Genomic DNA, 16,864 nt, shown 5'->3' on the forward strand with positions numbered 1-16,864 from the left:
GCAACGTCATATCGTTTCACACGCCAGACACTCGATTACAAAATCTTCCTGGCGACGTCTCAGCTACGCTTACACGACACAATGTTTTCTACGTCAGATATTACGCGCTTTTTTCAACGTCACCGCCTCTCGCGTGCAATTAATAGCGACTCGTTAACCACCTCGGGTCTGTTGCCCATTGTAATGTACCTGGGACTTTAAGACCGTTTCTTACTAACCAATAATTAATTGATATTGGAGGCATAAAACATTAGGTACAAACGAATTGTACGACAAATCACGATTACCTTCTTGGACCTTGGTGAAAAAGATACATTTAATAACGATACCGCAATTTCAACTGAATACTCTAAATAATGTGTCCTGTATAATGGAACAGATCGTACTCCGTTTGTTTGTATAAAAATAAAATAAAAATTGATGTTAAATGCTGCCGTTTTGTACAGAACTTACTGACCAATAATGAACTCTGTTTCGTAAAATAATAAATACCATTACCGTTTCTGTTATTAAAAGTCGCCTGTACATTGTAACGTTTTAAGTTACGTTTATTAAGCCCCGGAATGGCTCGAGAAATATTTTTTTTACCGAAAGAAGAAGCTTTAAGAGCGTGGATGTTAAAGAGCGGTTGGTCGTTTCGAGCGCTCATAATTCATCATTACCGGCGACGCAATTTTCGTCGTTCCATGATCCGCGATAAAATACCAACGAGTCCGCGAATCACCGATGCGGCTACCGATATTGGTCATTTCGCGGCGTAATAGCCCGTCCAAGGATCTGGAATATTGGCACGGTCCATCGGGACACGATGTTATCGACCGGTTAAATTTAGAAAAGCAATATACACCGAGGATACGCTCGGCTGCTATTAAGACCCGTATCTCCCTAGCTCGGGGAATAATTAATAAAAGACTTTGTTCATTAACTAATTGGTAATTAGACGAAGAGGCGGCGGGGAATCTCGCTTTTGATGCGTCATGCTAGATCGCCGTTAATGCACGCCCCCTGATTTCACCGGCGCGATGGAAAATCGGCCAGACTGGCTTCTTACAACCGCGATTAGCCCTTCTTGAGAATCCTTTCTCGAGAGAATGTTTCAATCTTTCCACCAGTATCGTTTCTCGTATCTGTAAACGCTAGAACCACCGAAAGTGGCCAAAATGATTCGTAATTTCTAATAAAAATTGTAAAGATTTGCTCGACTGGATTTTTACAAAATATATTTCTTTGGTACAAATCAATACACCATAATTGTCGGTAGTTGTAGCCTTAATGAAAATTGTTGAAAACCTCGATCCAATAACAACGTAATTTTTAGTCATTTTTCTTATAGAATATCGATCCATTTTCGAGCAAATTTCGCGTATATAAATTGTGGCTCCCGAAAGAATACATTCAATTTTTTGCCCGTTATGGAAAATAATTGGTTTCGTAATTTACTCCCATTCTCTGCCAGATAATCTTCTGTAATGCGTTAATTCCGGAAAATTGTTTGTTTTTACGATGCTTTCATTATTTCACTATCCCGTGTGTTGTTATTGGTTCACCGGGATGGCTAAAATTAATACCCAACGTAAAACGAGGGACAGGCAAGCGCCGTGATGGAAACTTTAAGGGCAAGTTACACTCAGAAATCCTAGACTGACGATCGTCTCACAATGAACAAGTTTAAGACCGATCCCACGACTAAAAGAAGAAAAAAACAGAAAAATGTATTCAATGTATTCGAGTGACAAAAGATACTTTATATTTCTCTAACTAAGGCCAAATAATTTTTTTAAAATTTCTAATTTCATTTGAAATAAAAATAAGAAATAATTATTTGAAATAATTTATCCTAGACATTTATTTTCAATACTTTTATTTGAAAATAAGGATAATGTCGAGGTATTTGAGACACAGCGATTTCAAATAATGAGTTATTTCGCTATTTCTTTATTTCAAATTGGTCAAAAGAAATAATCAAATAATCAAAAGAATTATTCCAAATAATTATAACATAAAATAACATGCTATTTGAAATAATATTTCAAATAGTGTTATTTCCGAAGTGTCCAGGTGCGTTTCTCGCGATAATCAGAAGCGTTTAAAAGAAAGCTCGACACGGAGATCGACGAGCGATTCTCTCTGTTCGCAGAGAGATGCAACGCGAGAGGAGTGGCAAAACCGACTTGCAGCCGGAAGTCGGCGTTGCACAATCGCGCCAGACGATTAAGGCGGCAAAAAGGACGACGGAAGTGGGGGGAGGGGAGAAGTCAAGGTGTATAAAGTGCGGCGTAATCAGTATTCGGTCGGCACCGACCGGAAATTCAATTCCATCTTGGGGTTATAAATTTTTTGCACCGCTCGTAAAAGCGTGCTCCCAGCGAATCATCGTGATATATCGGGTGTCCCGCACAAAAGGAGCCGCGTTGAAGAAGGCCACCGTAAGAGATGCAGAAGTTTCGTGGCTTCCACGAACCCTCCAGCAACGGAGGAAGAGAAACGCTCGAAATACTGAAGGGCTCCTTTCAATTATTCGTTTTCCACGATCGAACGCGAAACATATTTTTCTCGAGATATTTTCATTCCGACGTTGGAAAGCGACGGGTGTTACGTAAAGTGATAAGTTACGATATGACACCATTCGTGTACAGGAAACAGTTACAAAACGTTCGTTCCGCGTAAACAGTTGCAACTCGGAAGTAAACAAATTTTCTCGTATCGCGAGCAAATTTGGTTCAAATGGAATTTATTGACGAGGAAAGTAAAAATTGTCGAACGTGTGCCGACTTTTGGTTAAATATATATAGATTACCTTGCTCGTTGGGTATCAAGTTCTTGTTATTGTTTTTGCTTTGGACTAAAATTATCTAACTCACGCGATCGATAGTGTTCGACTTACTTAATGCAAGCGTGGCCGTAAAACCGTCGAATATCGGGATATTCCGCAAAATCGAGCTCGCCGTCGCCGGTATGAGCTTTCTGCGATTTCACCGTTGCAACAAGAAATTCCTGTGGTCAGCCGAACACGGGGATCAACGAAGAAACTTTGCCCGCCGGATGAAAGTTCTATCGGGATTGGAGTATGAATATTAAACGATAAGTGAGCCCAAAGAAACTGACGATTTTGTACACCAATCGTCTCTGTCTACGGTGAACTCATTACGACTTCGGAATGATTATCAGACGGTTTCCATACCTTTCGCTCGTGCATTTCAATGAATTCCGTTCAACTTTCTAATTTGCAACTCATACTTTTACACGACGCCTTCGGTGGCAATCTTGGAAAGCAGCTTCTAGTCGAAGAATTCGGACGAATCTGTTAAAAATATTTTCTCAACGATACGAACTTGTTCTTTTTCTTGGCTACGTCGTAATTTACTATTCGAAATGAAAATTTCACACAGAGTGTAACAAAAATAGAATATCGCTGTAAAAAGGAACTCGAATGCTATGTCTGGAAAATATCAATTGAAAAAATACCATTCGAGGATGTCTGAAATTGACCAGACAGAATAGAAACGGTCATCGAGCTGCTGGCTATGCGCTATTTTGCGCAACTGTTATCAATTACACTGTTTGCCTCGCAACGTTTCATTTTCCCACGAATACACTTTCCATCAATTTCGTTCCAGCCTTCCAATCGAGGCGGCCAAGTTAATTCCTGGTTCCAGGTACAAAGCAACAGAAAAAACTGATCGCAAGCACGACTGAGACTGTTCAAATATTTCGTAGCAACTCGAGTGCTGCAAATAAATTTCGAATATATTTAATATTCGTGTCTGTTTCTAGGATTTTATAATACATATTTCTATATACGTTCACGTTGTAATTTATACCTCCATTCCTCTTTATATGTCTATTATTTTATTATTTTTACTTATATTTTACCACACACAAATCTAATAATCACCTTCTTGCAGTTGAAACAACATATTAAGAAAAGGTTGAATTTTGAATCTTAACTTGCACAGTTGTACTGCATTCGTTATTTTTAAATACTGATCTATAGTCGAACCTTTAATAAGATAAAATTTTGACTTGGAATTATCTGTATACTTCGCCGAATATTTGAATCATTTAAGAATGTACAAAAACAGAAGAAATTCAGTAAGTTGTTTGCTCGCGAGAAACGTCTAAGTAGAACGAGTCAACGCGTGGGTCGACATACGCTGCAGAGTCGTTTTCTTTTCTCTTTTTTTTAATAAATATGAATAGAACAGATAGGAAAGACTGCGGCATCTCTGTGAGAAGGTTATTTAGATTTATTCGCAAATCCTCGACCCACCGATATTTTCTCCGAGTGCACGTGCCAATACCAATAGGCGGAGTGGTTAATACCGTCTGCCCTGGCATCCATCCTTGCTACTTGATAGTCAGCTTCCATTCGAAAGCTTCGTCTTATATCGCGGCCTATACGGTAATCCTAACTCTCATCCGCTTTTTCCTCAATCCCTCTATCATGGCTCAGCGTCGCCCGCGTTTCTACTCCGCGAACGATACAAATGTTATTGAAATTTCAGGAATTTCTGGACAAATTTCTCCAAAGCTATTTAAAATTATCAACGATCAAAAGAAATAAAATAAAAATAAATAAAAGAGGCGATGAATCAAGGAAGGCTTTATAAAAATAACATCCATTTTTATAGAATATAAATTATTCATTTTTTATAGATGTCTTTGAATATACGTTTGCACAGATAAATAATTATTTGGTCGACTATCGAATAGAAATACCAATAAATTATAAACAAGTTTCGAAATCGTGGAGAATTGTCGAAGTAGTGAACAATTTGCAATTGTGATCGCAATATCCGTCGCGAAACAGGAAGCAATTATTTTCAAGACAAAGTATAGAGACGCGTCGAAGGCGTATTTATCGCCGGATTCGAATAATAGAATACTCATGTTGGAATTTATTCCCAACACTGGATACAGTACACGGTGCAATATTTCGCCCATCGACTCCGGCATCCATCCTTCCTACTTGATAGTCGACTCGCGTCCGAAGGACTTGTTTTATATTTATGTACGAACATAACGGTTAGCGGCAAACCGACTGGTTTCTGTTACTTTAACCGCGCAGCTCGTGAATCGTAAAACTAATTTGCAATTCTACGAACGACAATATTGTTATTCGCCGTTCTACCGCCGGTCTTGCCCTCGTCTAGTACACTTAGACGCAACCTACGTCTTCTACTGTTTCCGACAAATTCTATATTGCAAACGATAGATTAGCGACATCCCTGGTCCATTTATATTATTACCAACTGCTTTGTTATTTTAACGTGACGGTCATTCCCTTAAAATCCATAACAACAGGTTCATTGAACAGTTACTAATTCAATTCTTTTACATTAAATAAAAATAGCGAAAGCCAACGATTACAAGTATAATGTAATACATCGAGAACAGTGGAAAATGCAATTTATACCTGAAGAGACAAGAGAAACGATTAGACTTAATCGCGAGCAGAGTTACGTTTGAAAAGATATTACAATTATAAACTTTTGGACGCAGGTCGTACTCCCGCGGAGGAAGTCATTAAGTGAATTGGATGGCTAAGAGATCTGAATTTAATAACGTATGGCTCGTGACTACCTGGTTGAAAGAATTTAACAAAATTAAAAACCAGCATTTTATAAATTAGCAATCAGCATTTGCCTTGGCTACGTCAAGAACTCCATTAATGAAAAATATTCAAAGCCCGTTTGTGTCTTATGAAAAACCTTTTAAAACTGGTATCTCTTCAAAAGTGCAAAATACAAAGGGAACGAAGATCAAAAACCTACTTTCGCTCATCCGGACGGCACGGTATATAACAATTAATAACTGTTAAATTTTCCATTACAAAATACGTAAGGCTGATGATGTTTCTTAATTTACAATGACCGCTTAAAGTGTATAAATTGTACGTACCCGCTTCAAAAACATTGAAAACATTTCCTCCAAATATATTCGAGGATATTTCGATTTTACAACATTAAAATTTAAGTAAGTTGTTGTTTCCTGCTCTGATATTGTAGTCAGAATGAATATGTAAATTTTGGAAAGAGCTCGTGCTCAGAATCGAGATGTAAACAACAACGTTTTTACGCATATTGCGAAAAATGGTGGGCAACGTAGCTTTTTTATTTATTTTTTTTCTACCAATATGGCTTGTATCGTTGCGTCGAGCGGAAAGGAGTCACAAAAAGCACGGCGTAAAAAAGAATTCGGAGCTCCATTTCTGCGCGATAACGCGGAACAACTTCTGACGCGATTCCCTATGAACCGTCAACAATTTATTGAACGTCACACGAGCGTATCAGTGACGTTTATTCGAGCCGGAACGTTTTCGCCCCGCAGCTGGCTGCTCGTCCTTTTTCGTCAGTCGTCAATGTAACCTTCCCTCTCTCTCTCTCTCTCTCTCTATATCCTCCTTTTTTTTTTAATTTTCAGTAACCAGTTCGGTCGATGCGGTCTGTCGGAGGTGAAATTGTCGAAATCGATCGAGCGTTTTCGGTGACCGGTCCCACGAGTGTGTCCGCGCGAAATTCACTTAAATACACTGGCCCATTTTTACTCACACCGTACACGCAAATTGAAACACGATTCTTTCGGCTACGATGGAACTGAAAAAAAAAGAAAAAACACGAAGGACAGCGTCGAATGAAAACCGTTCACCGTCGCTGTGAAATATTAATAAAGTTATCGAATTTAACGACAGACTTAATGGTGAAATTTACAGAGTTTAAATATTAAGTTTCTCACGATGGGTCGCCATTTTAAAAATATAGTCTCTTTCGATATGTCGTAACGTACGCGAAATGTAATTGCGTCGTTGAAACGATGGCGGATAAGTATTTGTTGTTTCGATGCGACTGCAAATTTATTCGAATAATGTATAATAGTAGCGTTGAGTGCGGGAAGCGCATATTAATGCCATAACGAGGGATGATGTTATTTCGCATGAAATCTGACTAATGTGATCCGTTAACACCAATTCAACCACTTGTCCGTCAGATTTAAGTACCATCGATAAATCAGTGTCTGGCGATGTCTGGTGTGACGTTTAAATAGTCGCTTGTGTACAATGAATGACGGTTAGGAGCATCAAATTTATATGTGACCAATAAAGCAGGCTGCAATATATGTGTGTCACGCGCTAGTACGTCAAATTTTCATAATGGCATATGTCATAAACGGGACCCACACACGGAAATCTTGACGCACGTTTCCACACAATAATCGCGTATTACCATTTAATTTTCCGTAACAGGTACTCGAAAGGAAACTTCGATCACGTTTTAAAATCTGACGCAACGTTTCGATTGAAGTTATCAGAACCTTAACGAACATTGCATCAAAATTGGATGGCTCGACTTTTACGCGAGTAATTAAAAGAACAAATACACTTTACAAATGCATAAATGGAAACGAAACATAAATGAAAGTGATATAATCATTTTTTTGTATCGTTTTAAACGGTTTCGAAGAACAATTCCGTCGAACATTCGTTTCGTTCTTCGAATCTTTTAATCGCTGTTAATGTGTTTGATTTCATATCGTGTATGTGGATCAACGTCAACGGTTATTTGTCGAAATAAAACGTTACGGTCGATCGAAGGAACGAGACAATTCCATTACGGGACAGAGACTCGATGGGGAGGAGGGACAATTCCATTGACTGGCGGCGTACGCCATAATTACCTACGTATATCGATCGTGTTTATTTTATTCACATTACACGGACGCGGCTTTCCAATTTCTCTCTGACTCGATCTCTGTTGCTTTGTTGCGAAATTTCGATGCCAATATCAATTTAAACGCGCTTCGTTACGTTCCACCGGTTTAGAGAAATAATCCAACGCTTTGCGTTCAAGTCCTTTCTTTCGTAAAGAGTTAACTGTAAATCCAGCGAACGAATAAAACATTTGTGGTTCAACTTTCGCCATTGTTCGGTTGAAACAATAGCAGCAAATCGGTTTCAAAACAAAAACTACCCCTGTCAAACTGTTGTTTACGTGGAATGCTAATAGAATCTAACCGTTTAACCCCTGGATGTCCCATCGAGTATCATAAAAACATCCCTTGGAGCTGTTTTTCCAAGGGTGGTACCCCGAATATCGCCACATATTATCTTCACGTGTAAATAAAAATGTTGGCGCGAGAAACGGCGAGAAGACATCCCCTAAAAGGAGACCCGGCTATAAAATAAAAGGGGACACCAGCGCGATCCGCAGAAAAGACGAACCTCTTGCGAGTAACGACAGAAGGAAACAATAAGAGGAGCCTCGCGAGAGGGAGCGGCCATGTCGCGAACAGTTACAGCCCCTGGCTGACGCGAAATCGAATTTGCTGGGCGGAAAAGCCGAGAGGACGACCAGGGTGCCCTCCGCGAGACGGATAAGGGAGTCGTTTTGAACGGATAACGGGGGAGCCAGATAACACCTCGTGGACGATCTCCGGGACGAAGAAGCCGAACTCGACGCTCTCTGCGCGTGGTTCACTCTGCCCCTCCCCCCTCTCTGACGTTTTCGTCGCGACGTAAACCACGGATTATCCTTTGGCGAAGGGACGCGACGAAATTGAATATTGTATTCTTCCCGGCGAGAAAGAGTCGGAGGACGAAAGGGAGAGACTCGTAGTCGACAACAGTACGTAACAGCTGACGCCATCAACTCCGAGTACGGCCACCTTCTTCCACCGGTCCCGTATTTCTCTCCAGTGGAACGAGCACCGGTCGTCCTTCGCGATGGTGCTTGAATACAGAGCTTCCCGCACTTCAATCCATCTGTCTACTCCTGTTAAGAGTCGGCCGTCCTATTGGCCGACGTTCAGCGAACACGCGCGAGAAACGCCGTGGGGGCCGAAGATTAAAACCGATGGAAAATGAAGCCTTCTTCGAATCGGTCGGATAGAGAACGCCCCCCGGGGGCGGGAGAACGAAATTTCGACGAGCAAGAATACGAACGCTTCTGGGAAAGCTCTTTTTTTCTTTTACGAGACGGAACCAACCCCCCCGATAGGATCGCCTCCAAGTGTTTCGCAGGGAGTCGTTGATGCGAACGCGACCGATTTTCTATCTTTTAATGCACGCTTTTCTTCGAAACCCTCCGGTGGAAACTGATTTATTAGACTTCTCGAAACGTTCGAAGATTACGATATGCGGGACGCAATCGTGACACGAGAATGGATTCCTCGTCTCGAAATGAGTAGAGAATGAAGAAGTTTTCGAGAAAATTGATTTTGGATATTCGAGGTGCAGTTCTTGGCTTTCTGTGTTATAAATTGCATAATAATTTATATTTTACTATCGTTCTGGAATCTAATAATATATAGTACGAGGAGGAATGTGTGTGCTTAACAATACGGCGATTTTCTTAATTCGTAAACTCTTAAGAATCTTTAACTGAAATGTATATTTTAAACGCCACTATTATTATCATTAGACTATGGATTTATGTTTTTATTAATAGAATTAATGAAATGGGAGCTTTCCTATCTTACTTATATTCCTTATATTGTTGCATATTAAGTGCATTCTGTAGCTTTTGAGAATTTTCTCGTAAATGCATAAACATCCACAGTTTAATTATCATCATTCAATGTATTATTGTACCTTTTATTATTAATGGAAGCCACTCTATATCAATGTATTCTGTAGAATCTTGAAAGGCGTTATACATTTGTGAAAGAAACTATCTACAACAGTCACATTTTTTAATTTTCTCTAGAGCCAATGTGTGAACGATTAAAATTTGTATCGATTAATCTCCTCCGAACAACTCCTAATTTATGAAAATTTTTAATTAGAAACATTTTGCGCAGAATGGATAGAATATGTGGCTTAAATAAAATCACAACGATACACAAGATTTGCCTCGGTGGCGGTGAATTTTCTCCCGCAACAACCGTGTAATAATTTTGCCGCGCAAAAACCTCAACTAATTACCAATGCAAACAATTCCTTCTTGTTATTATCACGGGGGATTTCGCGACCGTCGAACAACTGAATTTTGTGTGTTTGCGTAACGGAGAATATCGTTGAATTTTGCACTGATCCCACCCCCGTCCCTCCCCCCCGTCGTCCGTTTACGATACGTATCGGGAGCATTGTAAAACCGCGGTCTTTTTAAGCGTGAACATTCAATTTCTGTTTCGCCCGGTATCGCGCAGGCCCTGCGTGAATTATTAAATATCGATTATGGGAAATTGCGATTCGCTAATGGAAAAATGCAATATTCATCCGCGACAAAGTGACGTGGTCGCGAGTTGAATAAATTAATTACAAGTTACGATGGCTTTACGCTGCAACGGACAACGTATCGAGAACGAAAAAGAGTTTCCACGTTTTCGTTTTATTTTTATTTACCGGACGTCGCTGTCCCTTCGATTCTACTTGGATCTTTTGATGGCGTTTTCTTCCAGTCACGACTTAAAGAGAAACGAAAAGCACGTAAAGTTTCGAAAACGTGTTTACGGAAAAACCATTTTTTCGAGCAACATCAGAACACGAATGTATTTCAAAACCTTGAATAAACCTTGAGGGAAATAACCACTGCAAGCTCTTTGTTTTCACTGTTCCAGCAGCGTAGTAGATTCGTTGAACGTTCTATGTTCATAGTTAATCGATTACGAAGGTTTAGTAGAAGGGCCAAGGATAATTAGGGTAGAACCACCCTTCGTTGATCCTTCGACCCTCCGTGCAACAACAAGCCTGCTGGCAAGTTTGATTTAGACGTCAAAGGGGAACTCTAAAGACAGCATGTTATCGTTTCCATACTGTATTTACGTCTACATATACACCCACAATAAACACAAAATATTTCAAATATCGTGTGTCGTGTTCTCGATTTAATATAATTCTCTGCAAAATACACCCGGAGTATTTTTAAGTACCAAGAAATCTCCTCCGTGGCAAGTAGCGTGGACGCGCGAGTGGATTTTCGTTATTGACACACGGGGTATGCGAGGTGGCGGAAGGGGGATCGTTCGAAAAGTCCGCGACAGGCCGCGGTTAAATCCGACGTAAAAATAAAGGCACATTTTACGTTCGTAGGAGAGTAAACCGTCGGAAGCCCCTACGATGCTGGGAGCCGCGTACGCCCAGGATTTACGCGGCCAACGATGGAAGAGTCCGAACCGGGAGCGGGGGCGGCGGTGGTTGCAGAGACGCGACCAAAGAAACGAACAGTAGAGAGCAGAGTGAATCTCCCGGTCGGCGTTTATGTAGCCCGCGTCTGCACTTAACTCTCTATGAGCCAATGAAGTGGCTAAATCACTTTACGGCGGACATTTACAACGCCATCGACCCCTATTTATTTATTACGCCCCTGGCTCTTGCTCTTTTCGTGCGTAAAAACGAGTCGAGCCATCCGCTGCTTTCGACAACGATCACGGAGACACGGAAACCGAAATTAATATATTCGTCCATTCGCAAATTCATTTGAGAGACTATGTTGGGAGAAAACAGGAGGTCTAAAATTTATTTCAACTTTTTCTTTTCTAACGCATAGTTGAAGCTTCTACCCCAGCTTGGTAATTATATCCTGACGCATTCATGATGGGTGATTTTAATATAAAATTCCTTCAACGCGTGCGTGCTAAAAATGTGATAAGTATTTTTGTAACTAATATATTTTATTGAAATTTTCGGGAGTTATATGCAGATAATATTAGAATTTTTTTCTTGTCTTATCGGAGAAATTACTAGAAAAACACGCACTTGTCATAAAACGAGAATTAATCGAAAAGGAAAAGAGTTGTTTAAAAAACTGTTCCACTTCGCGTTCCATTTGATGTTTCGTCCAGAACTCAGCCCGATGGTACTACACTTTGCAAGACATTTCCTGAACTCTTTCTAAACACTCTGTATATCGTGTACGTTACATCGACGTTGCGAAGTTGAGGGTTCGTTCACCGCCGTTTATTCCGATCTTACGTCGAAACGGTCGCGAGTTTATCGTAACGACACACGATAGAATTAGAGGATTCCCTCAACGCGACACCGAGATTACCGGCTCCACGGAATCGGGAATCGAGCCTTTTAATTCCCGGACTCCCCGGGAAACTTCCGGCCGATTTGAGAGCAGAGCGTCGAGAAAAAAATCGCCAGATAAGCGGTCAGATTACCGGGAAACGAGCGTTATCATCGGATCGTAGTGGATGGAACAACTTCAACGAGCTCGCTCTCCCCCCGCGGTTCGAAACGCGATGTCTGACTCTGATTGAGCCTGTTTTACGAAAGGGAAGAACCGGGCAAAAACCATTCCTGATTATGCTCCTATCGAGATCATCTAATTGGCACTAACTTTCCCTGTGCAATGAGTGAAGACCGACCAACGATCCCTTTCGCTCGGATTAATGGAATCGCATTGGTCTAATCCGCGTCCGTGGTCGTTTTGTTACGTGCTCTCTATACAGTGTTTGACCGTGTTCATTGAGACGATGGAGAGCTTAATTTTCAACGAATAGGAGGACATCGGTCTCGCGGAATTTCTCAAGTAAAGAATTTTCCAATCAGAACGACGAGACTTTTAATTCTCATATTTGTTATCATCAAAATTCGTCATTCGACAGAAAAATTGAAAGCCACTTTTAGAAACATAATCTTAAAGATCGTACTATTGTATTAACACTGATATAACCAATGACATATTCTTAATCTTTTGAGATAAATTACTGTGCAAATTTGTCGATAGAAAAATTTCTTCTCTCGTTGCTATGTCCACTAAATAAAGATCGATGGTCGATCAATATATAATATTCCGTTCGTTTGCTAGAAATAATACAATTTAATAAAATATCGAGAGTCCGATTCAAGTAACGTTAAAAAGTATAACCCAGTTTGCCATCGTCTGAGAAGCAAGAATAACAATTATTAGTCGATTTCTACGGAAGGGTGAGAACGCGGCGTGCAATGGTACAAGGGCTGATCCGTCGAGAGACGTTCTCAACGGTAAGAGGGCAGGGAAATCGTACAAAGAGGATGACGACGTCAGGACGGTTTTCTAGAAAATACCGATGCTTAATCGAGCAGATAAATCGCGCTGAGGTACACATTGCAAGACGATGTTCACGGAATAAGAGTCCTCCGTCGAATCCGGCGAACCGATCAGGAAGACGAGGAAACGGATGGAGAAGTAATAGAAAACCTCGCGTGCAGCCGCAAAAATATTTGTTTATTCGAATCCGGCAACAACGGTAGAATTTCATTCACCGACGGTGAACAGCGGTATCGCCGAGGTAAAAGACGATGTTCCTTTGATATCGACACTTGCGTATTCATACATACGCGTACGCACTAGTTTTTGTCGGTCGTCTCCTTCGCATCTGGAATATCCCGCCCTGTTCTTCTGGCATGAACGCAAACAGTATGCAGACCGCGCACTTCCGTCTCTATTTTGCGTCGTTTTCGCGATGTTTATGCAAGAGACCGGAGAAACGACTCTTCCGGTGCATATTTATAAACGCGTTTCGAAAGGGAATCGTCTAAAAAATAATCGACGAAGGAGATCGAAAAAATCTGTAATTTATGGGCTCGCGAGTCGTTTATTTTGTTATCTTTTGCCGCAAAATGTGGACACCGTGCACGAGAGACGTCTATCGTCCACGGAACGGTCATCTTCTTGCACGATTCCCCCTCATCTCCAAAAAATAAATTAACGAAGAAGAAGGTCGAAAAGATCTGTAATTTATAGACTCGTGAGTCGCTTATTTTGTTATTTTTTGAAATTAATTTTAAAAAAATTGCGAATTTATCCTCTGTCGACCAAGATGAATACCAGTTCCGTCCACGATCTGGAATCAATGATCGAGGCGACGCGCGACCGTGAAGCGGTATCGGGTGAAAATTTCATTCGCGGTGCTCCCCCGGTTGCGAATTCTGTCGACTTAATTTTAATTCCAACGCAAACACCGGCCCCAGGAATTTATGTAGAAATATTCATCGTTGGCGTACGCGGTTCGTCCCTCATTCTCTGGTGGGAACTTCGGTATAGTTGCGCGACGGTGTAATTGGAGTTCGAAAGTTTGGATTCATTAGTGCCGAAGCGGCCTTATCTTGAGATTTAATTCGTGATACTTCGGGGATAGGCAGAGAGGCCGCCTGTTACTTTCAAGGACCTTCCAAGTATCCTCCTCCCTTTGCCACCGATTCGCGTAGATGGCACGATTCCTCGAACGGTTTCCAACTAATGGCTGCGCTACCGCCGACGACTGAACAATTTCTTGGATCGTTAACTATCGCGCTCCCTGTTACTTAACAGTCAATAGTATTCGTTGCAAACGTTTTATTTCAGTCGGGGCGTCCGTGTTCGAATTAAACATGCGAAAATCACGAGAACTTGTCGCTGACGTCGTAACGTGAGAATTATTTACACAGACATTTTCTTTGCTTTTATCAACCCTTGCATACGACTCGTTCTATTACCATTAAACAATACTGTCGAATTTTTGTTCATGTCGATTCTAATTATAAAACAAATTAATATCCTTTGAAACGGTGGAAGGAATTAACCGATTGTGCACTCGATGGTGATGATTAGTTCCGTTTATACTACGCTTCTATTTGTGATTGAAACGCTGTGTATTAAGCGTGCCTGCAAGAGCGTGGCATTGTGCGCAAAATCATTATGCTACTAATCGCGTAACAAAGCAACCGTACCTTTTGGAACATATAATTTCAACGCAACTAGATTCACCGAGTTACTCTCTATGTAACAACAATAATGTTTCAAACTTTGTAATAGATTGTAATTATATCGTTATCTTATTTCGAGAGATATACGGGTAGTGTTATTTAAGTTTTACTTAAAATAATTAATTACTTTTTAAATCAGTTCATCTTTGTTAGAGCAAGTCGACGCTTTCGTCAACTTGGTATTCGTTCTCGAGTCTTTAAAAAATGATGATCGTTCGGAAGTGATGTCGGTTTTAAGTTATAACAATTATCTGGTGCGTCGTTAAACACGATCTATTCGTATTATATTCGCTGTTTCAACGCGTATTTAATGGCAATTATAATACAGATCGTAAAACTGGCAGAAATCAAAGTGATTCGTCTGAGTTCGAGACGCCATCGACTTCCGTAACGCGGAAGTGGTGGCTAAATTAGGCGTAACGGCCGCAAAACACGCTCCCTCGGTATTTGTGTATTTGTGTATTTGTGAAACTAATCCATTTCGGGTGGTCGTGTAGCGAGCGCGTGCCACGCGAATTATTCCCGAACTGGATTCAAGGAGTTCCCAATCTGCTGGCTGTCGTTTCGCGGAGAATTATGTGTTCCTTGGCCCGGGAGGAACGGGTAATTAGTCCGGCCCGTTGAACGGCAACGCGATTATTCACGTAAACGTCTTTTGTTCGCGTTGTAATTGGCCGGGAATTCGACGCGTAAACGGAGCATGACTCTTCTCGTTGATACATAACGAAACAATGGAGAAACCTTCTTGGAAAAGGCTACGACCGTAGGATTCTCGATTTTCGTAGAGGTCGACTAACTTTTCACGAAGAAATAGCCAAAAGAGTCCCCTAATATTCGTCAACGACTCTTTGAAACGACTTTGAAACGTCAAACAAAATTAGCTACAGAATTAACAGATAAGAATTACCGTTTTTGGTGATGGTTTTTGGTTACTTGTAATATCTTACAAGCGGATGATAAATATTTTGAAATCGATGAGACGTTTATACGAATCTCGAAAGAAAGGTGATATATTATGTTTCGTATTTTATTCACTGTGATTTCATCTCGTTTACCGACTATACAGCCACGTGAGATATCGAATGCTCGACAGCGAAGTGCTTCACCGTCGAGTTGAAACCCCATTATAATCCATATCCAATCACTTCGAGTAGATTATCTATGGCAGGAAGTGGTCCGCGCCTTGTTTCCTGACGTTCTTTAGCCTTTAACTTTGCCATCAATCTCCGATAAACAAGCGGCAGTCGGTTCTTCTGACACTCGCGAGCAGAGAATACGATTCTTTTTATTCGACCGCAAAAAAACTAAAGTCGAAAACGATGCATCCACGCGTAAGATACAAAAATTTTAATAAACCCTCTCGATCTCGACTACTATTCCTCAATAACAATTGTGTGTAAAATACATTGCTAGAATTCTGAAATTAAATTTTACGAGATTAAAGAGCTCGATTGAAAATACAGTGGAATTGACACGCCTGTGTCCACGACGTATTATTTAAGAAAGTAATCATTGGTGGCGGGCGAAAATGCCAATAAAAAGTTCGCCTAAACGACGTCGGAAGACCGACGTCGAATCGAGACCGGAACGACGGTTGATTTTCCGGGAAACTTCTTGGGAAAGAGGTCCGAGAATGTCGGTGGATTCTGAAGTTCTTCGCAGAAATCAGATGGAAGGGTCTTTTTGCGAACGATAGGAACGCGATCGGTGCAAGCAAAGGTTGGTTCCGCTCTCGACTGACCCTAATCGGACCAACCCACTGCTAAGTCTGACTAGAACTGGGCGTAACCACTGCGAGGAACCCAGTTATTCGCAGCGTTCGTCGATATCCTCTTTTTATCGCTCGCGCGACCGACGTGTCGTGACAAGAGTTTCGGTTCTCGAGTTCTTCCACGAACACGGCTCGATTCTACCGTAGAAACTTCTCCGACCACCCAAAGCATGGAAAAACCTTTCCACGCTGGAAATTATAATCCTCTTTGTTTGAATTCGATAGAGGCATTTCGGCGACGAGATATCGATTCGGAAACTAACGCATCGCGTTTAATCAAACTACCTTGGAAAAACGAAATTATAACTTATTCGAATGCACGATAAAATTCTTGAATATTTACTAGATTAACACTAGAACTGTCGGAAATGGTCGAAATGATTCGTAATTTCTATTGAAAATTGTCAGAAATTTACTCGATCGGA

General features: G+C 40.9%; 1 protein-coding gene across 1 annotated transcript in view; it reads right to left on the reverse strand.

The window, feature by feature from the left end:
- Nucleotides 1-16,864, reverse strand: part of Carpa (Carbonic anhydrase-related protein A) — a 415,480-nt gene that overhangs the window by 356,709 nt on the left and 41,907 nt on the right. The window lies entirely within an intron of this gene.

Source organism: Colletes latitarsis, chromosome 11 (genome assembly GCF_051014445.1).
Source record: "Colletes latitarsis isolate SP2378_abdomen chromosome 11, iyColLati1, whole genome shotgun sequence".
In the NCBI taxonomy this organism is placed as follows: domain Eukaryota; kingdom Metazoa; phylum Arthropoda; class Insecta; order Hymenoptera; family Colletidae; genus Colletes; species Colletes latitarsis.